Source organism: Diceros bicornis (assembly GCF_020826845.1).
Source record: "Diceros bicornis minor isolate mBicDic1 chromosome 13 unlocalized genomic scaffold, mDicBic1.mat.cur SUPER_13_unloc_1, whole genome shotgun sequence".
NCBI lineage: Eukaryota > Metazoa > Chordata > Mammalia > Perissodactyla > Rhinocerotidae > Diceros > Diceros bicornis.
This window is the reverse complement of record NW_026690866.1, coordinates 20,075,906-20,098,655: the sequence shown is the minus strand read 5'-3', so window position 1 is coordinate 20,098,655 and position 22,750 is coordinate 20,075,906. Positions and strand designations below refer to the sequence as shown.

Sequence of the window (22,750 nt, the reverse complement as noted above, 5' to 3'; positions counted from 1 at the left end):
AGAACGCCTGCACTTTCCCTGCTTCAGGATGAAGCTAACATCTCTGCATCTCAGCTTGCCTGGCTCGGAGCTGGGGCTCCATGCCTACTTTTCTCCAGGTCCAGCTCGAGTATCCAAGGCCCATTGAGGCAGATCTGGAAGGAGAGCAGACTGCAGTCTGGGAAGATGATTTGCAGGGTCTTCAAAGTCTAGTTTCCCTTAAAGGCAGTGGGGTCTTTCCTGCCTGTAACAGGGACCGGGGAAGTCAACTACTTGAGTGACACTGTTTCTTTCTCCTGCTGCAGTACCATCTCCAGAGCTCCCTCCAGCTCCAGAGCCAGAGCAAGGGCCAGCTCCACGGCTAGATCCAGCTCAATCTCTAGTTCCACCACCTGTGCCAGAGCTGGAGCCAGTGTCACCTCCATCAGTCCCTCCAGGGACAGAGCCACCACCAACATCAGCTCCAGCCCCAGTGCCAGCTCCTGAGCTGGAGCCAGCTGGACCATTGGCTTCAGGGAGAATCCTCCTTCCACCTGGAGAGATAACAGCAGAGCCAGATCCAGCCCCAGAGCCCGTCTGCCCCTGGGATGTGACCAGCAAGAACCTGTTGAGGGAGGAGAAGCCTGACTTCTTGGAGTTCCCTCCCCGGCTGGTGGCAGAGCAGTTGACACTGATGGATGTGGTGAGCAGCGGGGCTCTCAGGGCAGGTGGCGTCGGCCTTTGCTGTGCCATGAGCTGTCCCACACCTGACATTTCCTGATCCAGAATCCCATGATCTCGGTCCAGCTTCCCTGCTTACCCTCATGTGACCTGAGCAGACTTATTAACTCCCAAGTTTTTGCTGTGCTCATGTGGACAGTAGAGCTGGACACTGAGAGCAGCTGCCTTGCAGAGTGGCTGTGCAGATGGACGAGGTGAAGCAGAGAGGACATTGGGCAGAGTCTGCACTTTGGTGGGGGAGCGGAGCACACTGAAGTGCTGTCTCGTCCTGGGTAGTTCACTCATTTGCCCAGGAGGCCTCAACAGCCTCAGCACTAATTAGGCACCTCATGTGTACATGACTACAAGGCAGACAAACAAAGCCTGTGGTTGTTGCTGCCTTGGGGAAATGTGCACCTGAAAGAGGAGACAGATCCTAGGATGGTCAGAATGGGTGGGAGATACCCCTAGAGACGGTCAAGCAGGAGCCGAGTTCTGGTGCTTGGAGGAAGTGAGACTGGGCAGCGAGCAAATACCACTTCCCTGCACCACAGTATCGTGTCCTGGGTCATCCTGTGCTGGGTGCCCTCAGGGGACACAGGCAACACCCAGGGACTCCCACAAGTCTCAGGCGGCATTATCAGCTTCCTGAGCTCCAGCTTTGACCTCTGACCCGGCCTGGGACTGGGGGATGTGGACACTGAGCTGGGCTGTGGCAGGGCTGGGTGACACTCCTTGGCCTGCCCAGGATCTCTTCAAGAAAGTGATGCCCCACGACTTCCTGGACTCCATCTGGTCCCAGTGTGACAACAGGGGTAATGAGCACCTGGCACCCACCATCCATGCCAACACGACCCACTTTAATACAATGGTCGAATGTGTCGTCACCACCTGCATTGGGGACCCGAGCATGACGGTCCAGGACAGGGCCAGGGTGGTGGAGCTCTGAATCCACATGGCCAGGGTAAGATGTGGGAGCCCCTGAGAGCCCCTTTCTGGAGTCAGGGGAACTGCCCTTTCTCCTTTTTCAGTTCTCATGTTTGAAGTCTGTGGTCTGAGCCTTTGCACAATCCTTAGGCCCCTCCTGCCAGTGCCTCGATAACCTGACTCCTGGTCCCAGTAGTGGGAAGCTCACCCCTTCCTGGGCTCCTTCCTTGCCTTGAGCTAAAATCCTCCTCCTGGAAGTATTCCTCATCATGTTCCAGCTGTGCCTTTCCCGGGTTCCCTGAGCCGCTGTCTCATCCAGGACAGGAGATGTCAATGAGGCGACAGAAGCCAGAGGAAGCAGGGCTCCAGCTCCCCCTCACAGATCATTCTCTTCCATTCCCCCAGGAAAGCCAAGGCCTGAGGAAACTTTCCTCACTCCATGCGATCTTCTGGGCTCTGCAGGTCCCCTCCATTCAGCGTTTAAAAGAGACATGGAGATGGGTGTCCAGGTGGGTAGGCCTCTCTCCATGCTAGCACCACCAGGGTGGACCAGATGCCACACAGGGCTGGCATTGCCCTTCAGTCAGTTGGGACCTCCTGGAAGACAGCAAACCCTGGTGATAGGGTCTGACCTGGTTGGCAGGCTTGGAGTCTTTCTGAAAACTTAGGCCAGTGGTTCTGCTTCAGGAATCAGTTTCCCTAAGTGACAGATCCTGGTTTGAGCCAAATTGAAGATTTTCAAGTGTTTTCAGCAACAGAACTCTCTGTCCACATGAAATTAAGACTGTTTAAAACATATCTGCTGAGAAGATAAGAGAATGGAGGCCCCAGGTAACAATAGGAGTGACCCCTCCCCAGTCCCAGACACCTCAGGGCTCAGAGGACACAGTGAAAATGCTCATCCAGGCTGTCTGGATATTCTAGGTTTTCAAACAAAAGGGATTTACCCTCAAACCACTCCATAGTGTTTCTTTCCTTTTTTCCCTCCTCAGGAAGAACTGGACAAAACTTAAAAAGTTGATGAAAACAAACCAGCTGGAGAGCAGGAAGCTGCTCAAGGAGGTGAGTGGAGGCTGGAGATCTGGAAGGAGGAGAGGTGAGGTGGGGAGGGACCAGGCAGGATGTGCTTTGGGAAACTTTTCACTTAAAGTTCCCTGAGAAATAACGGTCTGTCTTGTCCAGCTTGACAGGAAGCGGGGGTTGTGACCTGCTGGGGCTGGTGGGGACTGATTGGGGCAGGAGGCCTTGGTCACGGGATATAGTGGTGTCGCCTGGACTGTTCCAGGAGGTGAGGAGCTGGCAGAATGAGCAGGTCTCTGGCTTCCATGCGGACCTATCAGCTGGCCCTGTTCCTCCAGGCTGGTGGGTGGATGGAGTGGGTGGGTGTTCCTTTCTTCCTAAAGCAGCCCAGCCTGTCCTCAGGAAGCCAGTCCCCTGCTGCTTCTTCTGTCTTCACTGCACCTCGCAGGGGAGGGCACTCTGCCTGCCCCAGGGATGGGCACTGTGAGGTCACACAGGCCTTGTGGACACAGGGGCTGCCCAGCCTTGGGCCAAATGGTGGATCTGGGACAGAACTGTGTGGTCTCTGGGACTGTGCTCTCTAACCAGATAGTGGTCACTGCTGACAAACCAGTGAGTCTCGCCCGGTGCCTTGTTGACAAAGATACGCCCCAGATTGCAATGAGAATTATCGGGGAACTTACAGACTCTTAATGGACCTTCCTGACAGGACATTAGAAGTTTCCAAGTAAAAAAGGATTCAAATGTCACCATTACACAGCGCCATGGTCACCCCCTACACTGTCACTCAGATGTGGCACAAGGGGGTCCCCTTCCTGAGTGAATAAAGCAGGAGTTCTGTGCAGGGCTCATCCTGAGGGGATCCTAGGGAGCTGAGGCCTTTGGCATGGCCTCAGGTCCAGCCTGGTGTCAGAGAATCCCAGGGGGCTGGAAAACACAGAATCAACTTGGATAGGACCCCGAGACACCTTGTGCCTCCCGATACATGGCTCAGGCTCACTGAGGGCCTCAACACACCCCGAGAGTCCAGAGGACAGGACCTTGGTCAGAGGTGTGTCTGGAGGAGGAGTGAAGACCGGGGGCCAGGCCCTTTGGCTGGGAGGGGGCACGGTCTCCTCTGTGGGCCCCTGAGCAAGTCACTGCCCCTCTGTGGGCCTCGGTCTCCTCATCTGGGAAATGGAGGGAGATGATCTGTGTTGCAGGCCTCACAGTGGTGATGAGGTACAAGGGGGAGAGGAATGTGCAGGAGCTTTGTGCTCCTCCTCCTCGAGGGGGGAGGGGAGAGTATTGGTGACAGTCAGATGACACTGAGTCCTCAGGGGACCCTGGGAGGCATGGGAGTCCTCCTCACACTTTCCTGATGAGGAGAGAGGCTTAGGGGCCTGGGCAGGACTGAGGGCACAGAGGAGGGAGTGTTGGAGATGGGAGTGATCTAGAATCAGAGCACTATAGAATGGGAGCAGCCATAGACACCAGATGTCCGGGGTCCAGGATCAGGGGCCTGCGAGACACTGGGAAGGGAGCATGGCCTCCCTGATCCTGTCCTTGACCCTGCAGGAGGTGACCTTTGTGTGGGCCACCCTAGAGATGGATCCCCAGGGAGCCCAGGAGAGGCAGCAGCAGCAGGTGAAGGTGCCTGAGGGGGAGGATCCAGGTGTTAGAGGAGAGGGTCTCTCTCCTCACGGCTTGAGGCCTCCCTAAGAGAGGGGTCCCTCCTGCTCCAGCCCAGCTACTGGAGCCCCAGAGCCTGAAATGCCTGTCCTGGAAGTGACCGGGAGGAGGCCTGGAAGGGCTGGGCCCAGGATAGATTAGGGACAGGAGGGGCAGGGAGCACATACTCTGGGATTTGCCAAAAGCCACCCCTGGGAGGTGACTGGGGAAGTTGGGTGGTCCTGGAGGGGGCAACTGGGTGCAGGCCACTGAGGGTCCTAGGCTGTTCTCTGTGGGAGTCTGTGGTGGGCAGGAGGCTGGGGTGAAGGGATTTGGGGGAGGGTACATGTGGGCACTTGAGAGGTGGGACTCATCTCACCACTCCAACCCTGATTTCACAGGGTGTCGTCCCCTTCCTGGGCACGTTCCTCTATCACCTGAAGCTGCTGAACATTGGGATGGAGGATGATCTGGAAGTGAGTGAGCCTGGAGGTGGGACCAGGGAGCAGGATCCTGAGGGTTGGGAGGCAAGAGCCCTGCACTGGGCCCTGAGCTCTCAGTACCTGGCAAACCTCCTCTCATGAGGGCCCCATGGCCACCCCTGGGAGCTGGGGAGTCAGGCCCATCTTAGCAATGCATGAATAGACGCTCCGCATAAGCCCCGCACCAGGCTCCCTGGGCTGGTGAAGCTCAGTGCTGCCTGCCTGCAGAGCTGCAGGAGGCTATGTCTGAGCTGCACTCAGCCTCCCCCTCAGGCCCTGCCCCTGGGGGAGTGCCATGAGCCCCTGCAAGTGAGGAAGCACTTCTGTGGTCCAGCTGTCCCTTCCTCCCTGAGGCCTCAGTCTCCCCATCTGTCATCAGAGATGGTGTGCTACATAAGGTCTCTGGCCTCAGCTCCCCTGTCCCTCCTGCTCTGGAGCCCAGAGCCTGGCCCAGTGTCAAGTTCTCTTTGTGGAAGCTCTGCTCTGTGCTGGGCCCTGACGTTACTGCAGCCTGAGAAGGGGTGGGATGGGGGTTGGTTCTGGGCTTAGGGGGCTGTTTCTGATGGACATTGGCTGTCTCCTTTCCAGGGAAATCGGTCCAACTTCCAGAAAGGGTGTGAGGTGAGCAGCTGTGGGGAGGTTGGGGAAGTGGAAATCACAGACCTCCCCTAGCAAGACATTCTCTGTCCTCATCCCTTGGGTCAGATCCACAAAGTTGGGAATCGCATCACGTTGGTGGGTGCGGGGGGGCCTGGCATCAAGGACACCTTCCTGGATGAGGAACTAATTCCAGCCAATTGGGAGGACAGGCAAGTCCTGAATGGAGTGGGAAGGAAGGAGGGTTCCCGAGTGAGCACAGACCCCAGACCAGATCCTCACTCTGCACAAGTCCCTGGTTGGGTTCCCCACCCAAGCCCTGTCTGCATCCTGTCCTTCCTCCCAGAAATTCAAAATCATCAGTAGGATCCAGCTGCTCCATCAGGCTGCAAATGCGTATGACCTGGAGGCCGAAGAGCGATTTGGGGCCTGGTTCCAGGCCATGGAGCCCCTCAGTGTCCATGAGAGGTGAGGGGGACAGGAGTTGGGTGAGGGCAGGGCAGACTCTCTCTGATGGCCAGCTCCAGAGCCTGTGACCTGGCTCGCTAATCAGCCTCAGAAGTCGTAGCGTGGTGACCCATGGGGCACTGGGACTCAGCTGCTGGCAGGATCTGGGAGGGGCACCTGAGGTGTGGCTCCTGGAAGCTCACAGGTCCACTCTGTCCTGTAGCTACTGGGTCTCCTGCCAGCTGGAGCCCGCACACCAGAAGGCGAGCAAAATGCGGCTCTTCAAGAGAAAGAGGAACCGGACATCTTCCAGTTTAGGGCCGAGTGAGTGTTGGGACCAGCAGCGACTGAATCCAGGGGCTCAGTACAGCTTCAGGCTAAGCATGGGTCTGGATGCCAGCTCCACTGCTGACCAGGACAGGGACGGGCCGCTCCCCTCTCCTCTCTGGGGTTCAGTTGCATCCTCTGAAATGGGTGATGCTCAATGATGCCTCCTGCATCAGGGACAGACGGGGTGCTGTTGATGGACTCAGCACACGGCACAGGGTTTGGATAAGAGTGCAGGGGGGGAGGGAGGTGTGCCATGAATCTCAGGGAGGTATCCCAAAATAGTCTGTTTCTTCTCTTCAGCCGCCATGCATTTGGCAATGAGCCGTCACACTCTGGAGACCACAAGTGCAGCTCCTCCTGACCTGCAGGGACACTGGCGCCCTCGGGGTGTACCGGGCCAGCTCTTCCCACTCTGAGTGAACAAGGACATCCTAAGACTTTCCCTGGTTTCCCCTAAAGCCCCAGAGGGAGGGCACCATCCCCTCCAACTCCTTGACATCTGCACCCCAGCGACTGTTAACCGATTGGGGAGGAGTGATATTATTTCTTTACTAGTAAATGGTAGATTTGACTGTTACGTTATATCCTGTTTCTGTCACAGCCTGGGTGTTGTGGTGTGGTTCTTTCACTTCTTATGCTCATGTAAATAAGACACAGAATCTCACTTTCCTCCTTGAATTAAGAACTTGTGTATGCTCACAGTTTATTGTATGTGGCAGAAGGGAGGAGGGCCAGCCTCCTCCCTGGCTACTGAATGAAACCCTCAAGTCCCCCTTCCTCAGAGGACAGGTACATTTCTGTGTGGTTCACCTGGGCCAGGAGCAGAGACAGCCCCTCAGATCTCCCTGGATGTAGAGGTTGGAGGGACTTTCCCAGGCAGAGCAATAACCACTGAAATGTGGTTGTCTTTCAATTAGCGCCTACCAGGACCATGTCCTTCCCCAAGACAATGGCTGTCTTTCTACAGCTTTCCAGGAAGAAGGAATGTTTTTTGCTTCTCTTATTGAGGTTTCTTTGATCAGATATTGGAACTTGCCATTTTCTAACCAGTCTCTGGATTTGCATCAACAGTAAATGAGAAAAAAATGTAAAAAGATAAAAGTTTGCATGTGTAACGGACAAGGACAGAGGAAGACCATGTGCAGATGGACTATGGGCCCACAGGACATCCCCATCAGGCCGCCTCTAGGGCTCCCCATTCACCCTTTGCCAAGATTGGAATCCCCCTGGGATCCTGGCCCATGTCCTTGGAAGTCCTTTTCCCGCTTGTTTCATATCCAGAGGGAAAGATTCATGATGAACCTTTTAAAACTACAACAGGACTTTGTTCCATAAACCTAACTTCTCCCAGTGAACTAGGATTTCCAACATCCCTGCATTTCCTTGTATGATTCTTTTTGGGCAGAAATTCCCTAGATAGCCCCCAGCATCTCTGTCAGGTACATCATGGCCATTCCTCCCCGGCTGGGCCTGATGGATCAGGGGTAAGCTCTGGTTTGCCAGTAAAATAGACCTTAATCCTGTCCACTGAATGACCCACACCATCCCTCGCTGCCCTGGGTGACATCTCGGCGCATGTGGTTCTGAGGTCCCTGGACTCAGACAATCACTAGTTTACACACTCGTGTTGTTACTGACTTGTCCCAAAGGGGCTGCTGGGCCTGAGATAATAGAGCACGTAGCCCCTGGGACGGCTGTGTTTTTTCCCCAGTCTGTGCTGTGGTTATACGGATTTGTGTTACAGGGATGTGAAACTTTCCTGTTGGGAGTTTTGAAAGATGATGCAGGAGAGGGGCAGGTATAGAAGTTGGTCCAGCAGGGGAATGCCACCAATCTTAGACACAACAGACACAACCTTACCAATTAAAATGCTGAGATGCTCCCCAGGTGTGTGGTTAACAGACACTGCTCAGAGCTCATGCCGAGAACCAACCCGACGACCTGGAGCTAAAGGGTTAGCACCCGGCATTTTGAACATCATGCCCTGGAAACACCCTGTAAGACAAGGGCCATTGTCTTGAATTCCTTAGTACTTCTTCCCCCTCCTTTCTGAAGGCTGCAAGTGTCACCCAGGGAGGCCTTTTCAGTTCAGCCAGAAGCAGAGTAGAAATCCTGGTTCCCACAATCCAGGTCCTTCCTTTCAGGGCACTGCCATCCAGGAAAGAAAGAATTCACACATCCGTGTAGACAACACAAACACACACACTCATATCCCACCCAAATCCCAAGATGCATGAACTACTAAGAGATTAAAAGTGACTTCAGAAACAGATCAACCAATTGCAAAAAAAGGGTTTCATTAAGATCCTGACTCAAATAAAATGTCAAACCAGGAAATAACCTTGACAAAACTGGGAGACTGGATACTGACTGGATAGTTGATTATACGAATGATATTTTTATTTTAGTGTGTGATAACGTTATTGTGTTTGTGTTCCAAACATCCCTCATCTGTAAGAGAAACTGAAATATTTACCGCTGAAATGATGTGCTCTCAGCCATCTCCTCTGGTTAATTCTTGGGGTCTTGGTGTGAGGAAAATCAAAGCCAAATGGTATACTAGTTGACAATCTTTGAAGCAAGTAACAGGTTCACAGAGATTGATTTTTCTCTACTCTGAGTTTTAGAGATTTTTGAAACACTTCAGAACACAATTTTGATAAAAACAGTATACTTGGTGTTCACATTACAATGTTACAAATGAAAAACATCACAAACATAAAGGAATGCGTCTCCTTCCTGACCTAAGGAAGCTCTCTCTCAGTCTGGCTTCTGTGAATGACCTGATGATGCCACCAATTATTCACTTATCACATGTTTGTTGAGTAATTCCTATGTGCTCTGTGCTGTGTGCAAGGCAAACACATTTCCACGACTCTGGATCTAGTGTGGGAAGGAAGGCAATGAGCCTGTTGCCAAGGTTCTCTAAGTGGAAAATAATGCCCCCAGGGGAGTATGCTCATTCTGGAGATTCCAAAATCAAAGCTACACAAGTTTGCCACGTAACAGATAAGAGATACTTAATTCATGATATAGAAATCACCTATGTCTGAATTACCATGTGACCATGAAGAGAAAGATTGATGGGTTTTATGTTATAATTAGATGCAAAATCATCGCTCTGGCCCCTGGCTGAGTGGTTAAGCTTGGCATGTTCTGCTTTGGTGCCCCAGGTTCAGTTACTAGGCATGGACCTACAATACTCATTAGCAGCCATGCCGTGATGGTGACCCACACAAAAAGTAGAGGAAGATTGGCAACAAATGTTAGCTCAGGGTGAATCTTTCACTTCAAAAAAAAAATAATTAGATGCAAAATCATAATAAAAATTTATGGAATCGGATTTAATATACATTCAAAGACAAATCTCATTCTAGTAGGTATCATCGCTTCATTGAGTGTAAGTTCTAGAAAAAACAAATGTAAGTTCAAAACACTAATTCTTCAGTTTCAATTATCCTATCAATTTTAATATAAAAAGAAGAAAACTCATGGTAAATAAAAATTGAGGTTTACCATGAAAGGTCAAGATCATGATGGACGTTACAAAGAGATGTTGTGAGAGTCAAGCCTGTCTCATGGGGAATTTCTCAACGGCACCACTCTCCTTTTCTTCAGCACCGATGTTGCTTTCCTTACCGTGTTTTCAGGATGCCTTTCTTGGCTCCTTGCTCTCTCTGCCTCCCCCGCAATCTTGTCTGTCCTCGAGACCACAGTCAGTCTCTCCCATGCTTTTCTTCACTTTCTGTGTCTGTCTCCTGATATCTCTAGAAGATGCCCGTTGCCTGCAGAGGGGCTGTGAGCGACCCAGACCCATTCCTGGACTCATCTCTGACCAATATTGACAGTGGCCCGGGTGGGCTCAGGGCTGGTGTGCAGATGCCTCAGCCCAGGCATGGTCCACGGATTCACATGGACCAGCCTGTGTGACTGTTCCAAAGGTATTTGTGACTCCAAAGAACTTAAGAATTCTCCTTCACTGCTGCAGGCCTGGAGTCCCTGCAGTCTACTGTATCCACAGACTTGCTGCGGCTTCTCCAAGGTCTCCTCCCACTGACTGCATCTGACCTCACCGCCAGGATGGGAAGTTATTCCAGTAACTGGCCTCTGGAATATGCAGCTGCTTAGGCTTCAGGGTGCATAGATCTTCAGTTTTCTGAATGGGTTTAGTTTCATGGTCATACTGTTTCCACTATGAAGTCGGGGAATATTTTTAGAGCTTTCTCTTTCAAAACAAAATTAAATGTGAAATTTGAACAAAATGGAGGATGAAGACTACCATCCATGGAGAATCTTCTCAGCTCACGTGGATATTCCACCCTCCTTCTCTCCCTGGAGACATGTGTCTCAAATCACACTATGCATCACAATCATTGGAGGGTTTTTAAAACTCAGATTGCTGGAACTCAACCCAAGTAGGTCTGGGGAAGGAATAGAGAATTTTCATTTCTAAGAGGTGACGTTGAGCTGCTGGTACAGGGACCACACATGGAGAACAGGATTCAGTGACATCATCAAGCTGATGTGAGACAAGGACAGAAAGCTCAAGGTCATTATCCAGTGTCAAATCCAGACCAACTTCCCTCCGCCATCTTGCTTCAGAACATTCCTCTCCTCCTCTCTCTGTCACGGTCAAATACACACATGCTGGTGCCCCGCAGCCCACTGTTATTGGGACACAGAGTTCCAAGGACTCCAGAGCTCCTTTCAGGGCCTCACCTCTAATGAAATTATTCACTACTCCATCCTTAGTCATTCATTTCCACAACCTGATCCCATCTTCACCGAAAATTCTCCTGCTCATAAATCAGTAATTCACAAACACCATATTCCCACCACAAATTTCCACATTTCCAGTTTTTACACAAAGAAATCCACTCTAAATAACCATTCTTCAATAAACTAGATTACTCCAGTAGGAATATCTTCACAAGGCTCTCTTTCTTTTCTTCTCATAATCCTTTCTAGTAATCTCAGATTCACAGTCCATCATTTCAATCATCCACTGACCATACTCCCAGATTCTTTATTGCCATCATATCCATCCTGCACACTTCAGATGATTTCAAATACCTGCCATGCCATGTTGACACTTGCACTGAACAGAGAATGCGCCAGTAGCTTGTGGATCCCAACAGAGAATCAACAGAAACCAATGGATCTATATGCATTCCTCTAATGCTTCCTGAATGCTCTGCTCATTTCTTTCCATTTCTTGAGTTCCATAAATCTCTATATTCCGACCTCCTCCATATTTCACAGATAAATTGTTAACCACCTGACAAGAACTCTTTCACTTTCTAGTCATCAGATCTACAAATATTCCTCATAAAGAATTCATTTATCACACCTTTTCTGTTGTTATATCCAAAGAAATTGATTTTTTGGCTGAAACCACTCTGATTTTTATCTTATCATTCCATTTCAATGACATTATGCCCTCAATATTTGTTGTGCTTTCCATAACTTCCCTACTGGAATCATCCCTCAAGTTTCAAATATGCACAAATCTCTACCATCTACAAAACAATCTCTCAGCCAGCATTCCTAATAGTCCTCAGCCTCCATGCCTCTCCACTCCTCCTCCTGCCAGGGATCCATTTTGAAAATGTCACATATATCCAAATGCCTCTGTTTGCACAGTGCCCACCCAATCCCATCCTCATTCTGTGGATGCTTCTCCTGCTAACCTCACAAGCCATGACATTTACTAATCCACTGGGGACTTTTCATGATGTTTCTGACATGCTCTGCAGTAGCACATGACATTGCGGACTCCAATGTCCTTTTAAAAGCCGCTTTGTCCTTGGGATCCACCGCCCTACACTGTTCTGCTCTTGCCTGTCTAAACTTCCCGAGCAACTTCCAGGCTTCTCTTTATGACCGCCCCACAATGACTGATGCTTCAGAAGTCAGCCCTGCTCTGACACCTGTTCCCCATCTGTACCCTCCTTCTGGGGCAACCCCATCCATTTCCCTGGCTTCAAATACCACTAATGAGCCAAACATGTCCAAAGAATCAGCAGAGACCTAACTCTGAACCCCAGACCCATTTATCTACCTGCACATTCACCACATCAGTGATGACTCAACTCACAATGACCAGGTCCCAATTTGAACAAGTCACTTACCCAAATAATTGGCTTCTCTCTCAGTATCCCCAAACTCACTTCTTTTTGGTAAAACCTGTCTACCCCTGGGTGTCACTCTGGACACCCTGCCACCCCACACTCACATATCAATGAACCATGCATCCACCCTTCTGAATCTACCTACAGGTTATCCACTTCTGATTTATTTCTACTCACCTTTCAGACCTCATACAAAATATCACTTCCAGACAATGAACACTCCTGCTCCAGTAACCTAAATTACAAAACTCCATTTTTCCTCTTTGTTGATTTTTTTTCTATTTTAGTTATATGTGCATTATTATTTATTTCTTTCAAGATTTAGTTCTTTCTCACTAAATTCATTATTTCATGAAGATAAGACTAATGTGGATTTTCCAAATTTTCCCAGAATAATGTTCACATGTGGCTTTGCACACAAAAAGGGCTCACATGTATTGTGTGTACAAGATATAAATTATATTCATATACATATAAAATTCAAACACTAAAACATTGCTTAATGAAATATTTTAAATCCATCCACTTAACTATTCTTTTTTTTTTTTCCGAGGAAGATCAGCCCTGAGCAAACATTCATGCTAATCCTCCTCTTTTTGCTGAGGAAGACCGGCTGTGAGCTAACATCTATTGCCAGACCTCCTCCTTTTTTTCCCCAAAACCCCAACAGATAATTGTATGTCATAGTTGCACATCCTTCTAGTTGCTGTATGTGGGATTCGGCCTCAGCATGGCTGGAGAAGCCCACCTGGGGTTCCGAACCACAGTCTCCAGCAGCAGAGCACACACATTTAACCACTAAGCCATGGGGCCAGCCACTCCACTTAACTACTCTTGTGCAAAGATACCACATTTAGGTGGTACACTGCAATAAATTAGCAGGAGTAGCTTAAGATTCCAAATCCTTTATCTTCGTAATCCAATCATGAGAGTCTAGTCACAATGATCTGTTTAAAATGCGAAAGTGATCAATTCATCTTAACATTTAAATCCTCCATTTCTGTCTTCAGCACATATTTCTCCTGTTGTCTTATCATAATTATTAATATTACCCTTTCATTCCCTGATATGTTCCAGTTTGGAAGGAAAACTTTTTGGCCATTCTATTTTTAGAGCACTTACTATATGCAAAGCTCTGGTGTTAAACCTGTGATCTACAAAATAACTAAACAGACTCACTGCCCCTGTTTGATTTAGTCTTAGTGGGAGGAAAGGGATAATAAATGGCAAAGGACGTATAACATGCCATGTAGAAATCACTGCTGTGATGAACAATAAGGCAGAGAGTGAGAGTTTGAGCTTGAGCACATTTTCAAATTTCTTGGGTGTGTGTGTGTGTGTGTGTGTGTGTGTGTGTGTGCACGTGCTCATGTCTGCTGCCAGGATGTGATGAGTTGCTTCCTCCTGGGGATTGGGGGAGCCTCCTATGACTAGGGAAATTTCCTCCATATGCACTTAATATGCACTTTGTTATCCATGTGTATTAGTCAGGATTCTCTAGAGAAATAGAACCATAGAATATATATAAACATATAGAAGTAGAGATTTATTGTAAGAATTGGCTCACAAGGTTATGGAGGTTGATAAGTCCCACTACATGCCATCTGCAAGCTGGAGAACCAGAAAAACCAGTGATATAATTCAGTCAAATTCTGAAGGCCTGAGAACCAGGACCTCTGATGTCCAAGTGCTGGAAAAGATGGACATTCCAGGTCAGGAAGAGACAATGGATTCAGCCATTCTTTGCTTTTTGTTCTATTGAGCCCTCAACAGATTAAATGATGCCCACCCACACTAGTGAGGGTGGGTTTGTTTATGTAGACCATGGAATCAAATGATAATGTCTTCCAGAAACATTCTCACAGACACACCCAGCAATAATGCTTCACAGTCTACCTGGGAACCCCTGAGTCTAGTCAAGTTGACAGCTAAAATTAACCATCACATCATGGCTGTATCCAAACAAGACCAACAGAGATATCACAACGTGACCTATGTTATTTAAATTTTCCAGAACACATGTTAAAGTAAGTAAATACAAACAGGTGAAACCGGATTTTATAACGTTTTACTTTAACCCAAGAAATCTAAATATTATCATTTCAAAATGTAGTCCACATCAGTACAAAGAACAAGATACTCAGGTTTTCCGCCCCCTCTGTCTTGCTGGTCAATTTTAATGAATACTGGCTCCTCATATATCTTAATATGATCCAATATATAATTTTCTCCCATCTATTTGAGCTTTATTGCATCAAAAGGAAATCATTTTCTCATTGTCAAACTGCTCTGCTATCTCTTTTTTTATAAATTAAAGCGATATATTGTGTTTATGTTAGAGCTGAAATTAAGAATTTAAGTAATTAAGAAGGAATTGATTCCAGCAAAAGGCTGGTTTACTAAAATGGAAGACAGTTAAAGAGCAAATCTCCCAAGAAAACCGTAGGGCAAATGACATTGGAAAATTCAGGGTAGAATTAGAAGACACATCGGGTGTGATTAAAATGAGAGTGGAGAGAATGTGGGGAGGAATTGATATCAGAAGTGAAAATACACAAGCATGTTCCAAGTTGATGAAAGACATCAATCCACAGATTCAATTAATTCAACATTCCCTAAACGGAGTGACTACACAGGAAATATTGGTGAACTAAACTATGGTCTAAAAACCAAAGTTAATGTAAAGGATTTTAGGGACGAGAGAGGCCAAATAAGTAAGAAAAAGGCCAATTTGTGGTTCTAACTATAAAGAAAATAAGATAGGCATCAACAGAACAACATTTTTAAAATGCTAAAAGAAATGTCATGTCAAACCAGAATTCTACACCCAGTAGCAATAGTGCCCCAAATAAAGATGTCCTAGAAAAACTTAAAGTGAAACTTTTCACTGTTAGCTGCCTTGAATTAGACAAAATACTGCAGTGAGTTGTCACATCCAAAGGAAAATTAACCCATCTTGAAAACCAGGAATGCAAGACGGACTGAAGAGGAAAGGAAAGGATAATTTATAAATAAATATATAGGAATTTTATTTTGTGAAGTAATTCTAGAAATCTCTCATGGAGGTTAAAATATACTTAGAATAAAAAGTATGAAAACAGTAATGCTAATGTCAGGAATGTTAAAAATAGAATTGAAAGTGTTGAAGGTATTAGCATTTGGGGGAGATGGTAAAAGTAATTATTCATATTAGACTGTATTAGGGATTCAGGATTTAACCATTAGTGCAATTAAAGATTTCTATATGATTCCAAGTAATAAGTTTATAGAGGAAATAATGGAATAATAAGAGTTAAATCAACATCAGTGAAGTAAAGAGAGTAAAGGAACATTAATTATTCAAGTCAAAGGGAAGGGAAAGAGTAAGACGGTTGAAATAATTAAAAGTTTACTGATAATTACACCAGATGTAAATGCACTAAATACTAATTTCTTGTTAATGGCTGTGTGATGTATTCTAGAGACTTGTTAATAAATATTTTGGACATTATTTTATTGATAATCGTTTACACAGTCTCTATTTTTTCCTATTAAAACATAAGTGGTATGAACATTTTTGTACATATGAAATTCCATTCCCATTTTTACAAAGGTATCATTAATGGAAGAAAAAGGAAACATTAAAATGTTGATAGAAACTGCAAATACCACCTCCCCACACAATTGTATTAAATGTTTTCATACCAACAGTAGCTGACAGTGTCAATAACTCAACATTTTTTTTTAAGTATAAAGTTTTAGGAATCTCTCAAATATCATTGATAAGAGACAGGATGTCTCCCCTGGATTATCCACTGATTGGATTATCCACTCCCTTCCTCAATAAAAGGGGAATCAGAAGCAGAAGTCCTTGCATTTTCCAGCATTCCACAGGCTGTCTGCACATCAGGAGTGGTGTGAGCAGGACAACTCTGAAGCCATGGAGGAACCTGCATCGGCCTGTTTTCCAAGCCAGCCTATTCTGGTGAGTGTGGAATCCATGTGGACGGCAAGAGTGTCCGTTTGTACACTTTGTCCTTCTGTGAAACCTCTATAAGTGAGCAGACGGTAGCTCTTAAAACAAGAAGATACCTTATTGAAAGTTGTTTCCTAGGTGTTAAGGTTTGTTGAGTGATGTTCACGGTATTGTACTTTTCTGTATAGGGAGCTTTCTTGGGATAATAGGCCAAACATTTGTTTTGTTTTGTTTTTAACTAACAACATCACTGGGAAGTGGACGTACTATTCAGCCCTGCACTGTTTACGCTGTTCCCATCTCTGGAAAACATTTTACCCACAATGTGATTGGTCTTTTTTAAAAAATATTCAGTTCTGTGCTCAAATATCACCTCATAAGTTAGTCCTTCCTTGACCTCTGCATCATCTAATTGTAGGTGGGCCAGCCCCTGTGGTGTAGCAGTAAAGTGCTCACGCTCTGCTCCTGGCAGCCTGGTTTCGGATCCCGGGTGCGCACCAAGGCACCACCTGTCAGGCCATGCTGGAGCAGCGTCCCATATAAAGTTGAGGAAGATGGACATAGATGATAGTACAGGGCCAGCCTTTCTCAGCAAAAAAAAAAAAAAGGAGGACTGACATGGATGTTAGCTCAGGGCTAATCTTCCTCACAAGATAAATAAATAAATGAAATAATTGTAGGTAATTTCTTTCCCCTTTATCCCTCCTTACTCTTCTTCCTCCATCCCTCCCTCTGTCTCTCTATCTCTGTGTAGCCCTTACTGTTTATTACAGGATCTAATTATACCTAGCACTATATTAGACATTCATCCGTCTCTTTATTAACTCATTCCTCTCACCAAGATTAAAATAAACAGGGAAAGTGACTTTTTAAGTTAAATTCTGGATCATGGGTTTTAGTACATAACTTGGCATATAATGGGTGTTCTATAAATGGGACGCACAAATAGTTTTCCCTCCAAACTGGGACATGTTGGAGAACGAAAGGGATGGTATTTTTTTTTTCTTTTTGTGAGGAGATAAGCCCTGGGCTAACATCTGCCAAGCCTCCTCTTTTTTTTTTTTTGATGAGGAAGACTGGCCCTGGGCTAACATCTGTGCCCATCTTCCTCCACTTGATACGGGACGCCATCACAGCATGGCTTGCCAAGCAGTGCGTCAGTGCGTGCCTGGGATCCGGACCGGCAAACCCAGAGCACCTGCAGTGGAGCAAGTGCACGTAACCACTTGGGCCACTGGGCTGGCCCCAGAGATGGTATTAATAATTATGGCAGGACAACAGAGATGAAGTGAGATTTATGACTTCACTTTCAAAAACTATCTGAAGACAGAAATGAGAGATTGTAAAGGAAAGGTGCACTGATTAGGTTTACATTTTAAATAGATTATTGTGCCTAGAGTCTTATAATGGATTACAGACAGAAAGGATTTGCAATCTTAGTGATAATTTATTGCAGTACCCCACAAAACAGATTATATCCTTGTATAATTGTAGTTCAGTGAATTTGTTTGAAAATTTTAGAAAGTTTTTTTTGGAGTTTGAATAATTTCTTTCCATAAATATATTGAGTACCTTGTAAGGGCAAAGCAATGAGTGAATACGGCAGTGTAAAACATTACAGTCCACATTAGTCTTCACTTCATGGAGTATCCAATTTAGTGAGAAAAACACTATGAGAGAAGTAGATGATAATACACATACAATTAAAATTTTAAAAATTAACAGAGAAAACGTGATATTAATTTTGGTGGCTGGATCAGGAAAGGTCACTCTGTTGAAATGGTATATTGTAGGAAATCTGAAAAGTGCTCAAGAATTATTCAAAAGTGGAGAATCTTTAGGTGGATTCAGGAGGGTGGATGGATGGTTCATTGAAATATGAGTGTGGGGTGGCAGGGTGTCCAGAATGACACTCAGGTGTAGACAGAATATCAGTACAAACAAGCGAGATTAGGGGCCGCTGAGATATGGGTGATTATTTGCAGAACTGGTTGGTTCAACTTGGGACCAGCTCACTGCGAGCTGGTCATCGAGTTATCACTGATGTTGTGAGTGGGCAGATGGGTATTTGGGTCTCAGGGTTGAAGCCAGATCTGTGTTGATTCTATGGGCATTTCTAGTTCATTAATGGTATGTGAAGCCAGGGAAATGGATGGGCTGGCCTAGAAGAGGGTGTGGATGTGGAACAAATGTGAGAGCAGGATTGACTTCTAAGAATCGTCAATTGTGTTAAGTCAGATGGTGGAGCCCAGATTAACAGGGAGGAGTAGGAGAAAGGAAGAGTCAGGGGAGGAAAAATTGTTTTTTACAGTGGATAGAACTATGTGATGGGAATATGGCGTGTGTGAGTTATTTACTTATGAACAGGAGGATATTTGAGTGAAGGTGGGACTTGGGTGTGCAAATGAAGTGAGCATCAAATTGCTGAGAGGAACGTGATTTCATTAGAGATGAGGCACTAAATTCCTATGCTCTGGGCACAGAATCATCCAGTTTTCATAGTCCTTTCTGTCCTTGACTCATATCAGTTTCATGTCCCAGAATCTCGTTCTCAGTGTGGTGCCTGTGCCAGTAGCATCAGCACCATCCGGGAACACTTAGAAATCCAAATTCTTAGCCCTCCCCAGGCCTACTTGGGTTGAGGTCCAGCAATCTGTGTTTTAACAACCCTCCAGATGATTGTGATGCACAGGGAAGTTTGAGAGATATTTCTCCAAGATACAGGAGGGTGGAAGATCCAAATGAAGTGAGAACATTCTCCATGGCTGGCAGTCTGCATCCCCCATTTTATTCAAATTTAACATTTCATTTTGTTTTCAAAGGGGAAATCTCAAAAGAAATATGATGCCCCAGACTTCAGAGAAGGAAAAACAGGTCCATTTAGCCAAGACCAAGCGGAGACATCGTGAAAGGTCTGCACTTCCTAGAAGACTCACCAGCTGCATTTTCAAGAGGCCAGTTACAAGGATGACTTCCCACCCTGGCAATGAGTTCAGTTACAGTCAACGAGAGGAGACCTTGCAGGAGCCCCAGTAAGTCTGTGCATACAGGAGACTGCAGGGTCTCCACGCCTGCAACAGTGAAGGAGAACTTTCAAGCAATTTTGATATCACAAATACCTTAAGTATAATTGCACCACGTGGTCCAGGTGAATGCCTGGGCTGTGCTGGTGCTGGGTCTGTAGACCCATCCTCAAGCCCACTGCCACACAGTCTTCAGAAAGGGCAGAGATGATTCCAGGAGTAGGTCTCGGTCTCCCACAGCCACTCTAAACACAACTTGTAACTTATGGAGACATTCATAGACAGAGTCAGAGAGTGAAATAAGCAAGGGAGAGACTGGCTGAGGCCCTGAGGGCAGAAAGGTTTGCCAGGGAGGTCCAGAGAGAAAGGAGAAAAGACGGATGTTCTAAGACCTGATGGAAAATAGGAGAAGGTCATGCTGAAGAAGCCAAGAAGTGTTCCCCATGAACAGACCCCAGTTTCACTCGCCTCATTTAATGTCAACCCCGCTTCTTGCTCTGGACTGTGATGCTTTGTCATTTTATAACTGTACTTAATTAAACTCTTTTGAGAGACATAAATGTGAAGAGTAGACAGTTGTGTGGGTGAGAGATCGGGTTTCATGTGACAGGAAAGAAGATCTTTATTTGTCCTGGTATATTGCAATTTCTGCTTACCAGGATTCTTATTCACTTTTATATTAAAGGTAATTTGGCCTAAGGGATCGTTTAGTATTTTTAGTTATATATTTTTAGAATACTTGCAATCGGCAAAAGATGATACCTATTGTAAAGAGCTTTAACGTTGTTTAACGTTAAATTAATTTGATTCCATAAATGTCTTACTTTACTAAGCTTGCTTTTATATCTCAAGCTAACATAAGTTGTATCCTTTTTTTGCCAAATGTTAACTCAAATACAAGACATTTTCATATAATTTAATTAGCCCTTAGACTACCTGTTACAGCCTTATCTGTTACCTAAAATCACCTCGGTGGTTTTTTAAAATAGAGTTCACCTTAGATTCTTAACAAGGAAAATGTTGTTTGGGAGCATTTAGCACTGAGAGAATCTTGGCAGCAGGCTTGCTGCCTTCACCTTGACACTAGGTCCTCAGTCAAGGAAACTTGTCCACCTGCTCACAGAATAGGGCGCACCATAATTATTCAATAAACATGTCGTGAACAATATATCGTGGAAAAAAGTGTCAAGTTACAGAAGTGAGATGGTAGGACTCTTTTACTGGGTCAGGAGGGAAAAGGACTGATGTGGTTTTGGAAGGATCTGGAATTTTCTGCACTTTCTTGAAGATCTTTGGTAGAGTAGTCTTAGCAGTCATGGGGAAGGAAGCCTATTTCAGAGGGTAAATGAGTGATTGAGAAATAGAAGGGCAGAGAGTGAGTGGAGGTGGACAGCTGTGCCTTGTGCCTCCTGACAATGGCCTCTGGATTTAACACAGCCATGGCTCCCTGCCAGAGTCCACAGCTGTGGTGTGGGGTTGATTCCTCCCTAGGACTAGGAGGTTCTGATTCCTCAGTGTGAGGTAATCTGCATATTCCAAACCCCCAAATGTCATGGGATTGGGGTGTCAAATGGTCCTCTCCGGTCCAACAAGATCCAGGCACAGGACCCTTTATGGAACAGGAGGTGGAGCTGGGTATACACAGGGTTCTTACCTGGCAGACCTGGAGTTTTGGGCTCAGTGAGTCCACAGTGTAGGAGCCACTGACAGGGTCTGAGGCCACTTGGGAGGAGAGCACAATAGGTGTTGGCACGGGGGCAGTCAGGACAAGATCTGCCGCCTCATTTGTATGCTGCCTCTCTGCACTTGGTCACAATCTACTCCTCAAGTCTCGGTACCGTGAGCTGATTTCTTCCCTCATTGGATCTTTTCTTCGCTCGTATATTCTAGTAAATTATTTCAAGTTAACTTTGGCTGGGTTTTCTCTCCCATAATTTTAAATTATTCTTGACGAATTCTTATATGTATACCATGATTTCAATGAGTTACATTGAAAAATGAAGGTGTTCACATGTGATAATTGCAGAACTGAGAAATTTAAATGATGGTATCGGGCGTGGTCCATGATCTTCAGGACATCCATATGATAAGCCACATGATAATCAGAATTTTTAAGACAAGGCACTATTAGGTTTTGAGGGTTTGAGTGAGAACAAAAGGGATCCCTACAATTGAATCATAGTTTATCAACAGCAGAGAATCCTCCCTCACCTCTTCCAGGTCCTGGTGGTTCCTGCTTCCTTGTCTTGTGGCAGCAGATCTCCAATCTCTGCCTACGTCTTTCACGTGATCTTCTTCCCTCCACGTCTCTGTGTCCTCTCCTCTTCTTATAAGGACATTAGTCATTGAATTGAGGGCCTACCCTAAATCCAGGATGAGTTCATCTGCGGATCGTTAATCACATCTGCAAAGACCCTGTTTCCAAATAAGGTCACATTCTGAGGTTCCGGGTGAGCTTGAATCTTTGGGATGTTATTCAACCGACTACATCCTCTACCCTCAAGTTGAGGTTGGGAGCTGGCTCAGGCAGATATGAGTGGTAACAATATCCGAGGAGTTGTTTTCACCCACAATATTGGAGGAGTTATTTGCCTCAAAAGTACTTGATTCAATGTAATAAACTTAAAAATCATATTTTTTTTGAATTCATATGAAAGAGAAATTTTACAAAATAAAAGAATTTTTGAGAACCAACCACCAAACAAAATAAACATGAAGGAGAAAAAGGACAAAGTTGACATATCAAAACATTTCCCTAGTTCTGTTAACAAAAATGGCAAACTAATGTAATCACAGAACCAGTCTCTCCACTGAAGCAACCGTTCAGTTGGACAAAACTGACAGAATAGAGTGTTTCAGAACTCTGAAATATAATAAAAACCTTACAGCATCCAGAGGAGTGATTAATGAAGGAAAATGTGGCTGAATTTGGGTTAGAAAGCATTGTGGTGTTTTTGGTTAATGCCTACCCACTGCCATTCTCTGGTACAACAGAGGATGTGAAGATGGGAGCCAAAATTCCTTGTATGGCTTCCTCATGCCAGGAGACAAATACTAACCTGCTTCTTAAAATGGGGTGATTCTGTGACTGGGTGGTAGTAATCTGTCTTTTGGGTCCCTGAGGGAACAGCACAGAAGTTGACAGGTATTTATACCCCTCAGGCTAGATGGACTCCAAGTGGTGTCATTGTCTGATGAAAGATTTAAAGGTCTATGTTACTGGTAGATGCCCATGCAAGGGATGATGGCCGGGACAGGAGAGAGACATACAAATCTGGCAAGGAGGGATCTGAGGAGGAAGTTTTTTGGGGATGAAAGCTGAGAAGGGCCACTGCTTATACCAGGGAAGCGGGAGTGCAATGTGCACGCCCAGGACTGGACGTGTGCTCAGAAAAGACCTGAGAGGACCTGGGTCTGCAGCTCTGGCAAATTTGTGGGCTCCATGCATGTAGGTGAAGTCTAAGGAAGAGCTGCAGGGGCCCCAGCTGCAAAGGCTGGAGAGATTTTAAC

General features: G+C 46.1%; 1 long non-coding RNA gene across 1 annotated transcript; it reads left to right on the top strand.

Annotated features, from left to right (window-relative positions):
• Positions 1 to 563: 563 nt before the first annotated feature.
• Positions 564 to 2,633, top strand: LOC131401693 (uncharacterized). Its single transcript, XR_009217845.1, has 3 exons — positions 564 to 661; positions 1,427 to 1,642; positions 2,598 to 2,633. It is a non-coding gene; the product is annotated as an uncharacterized LOC131401693 (long non-coding RNA).
• Positions 2,634 to 22,750: the final 20,117 nt, after the last annotated feature.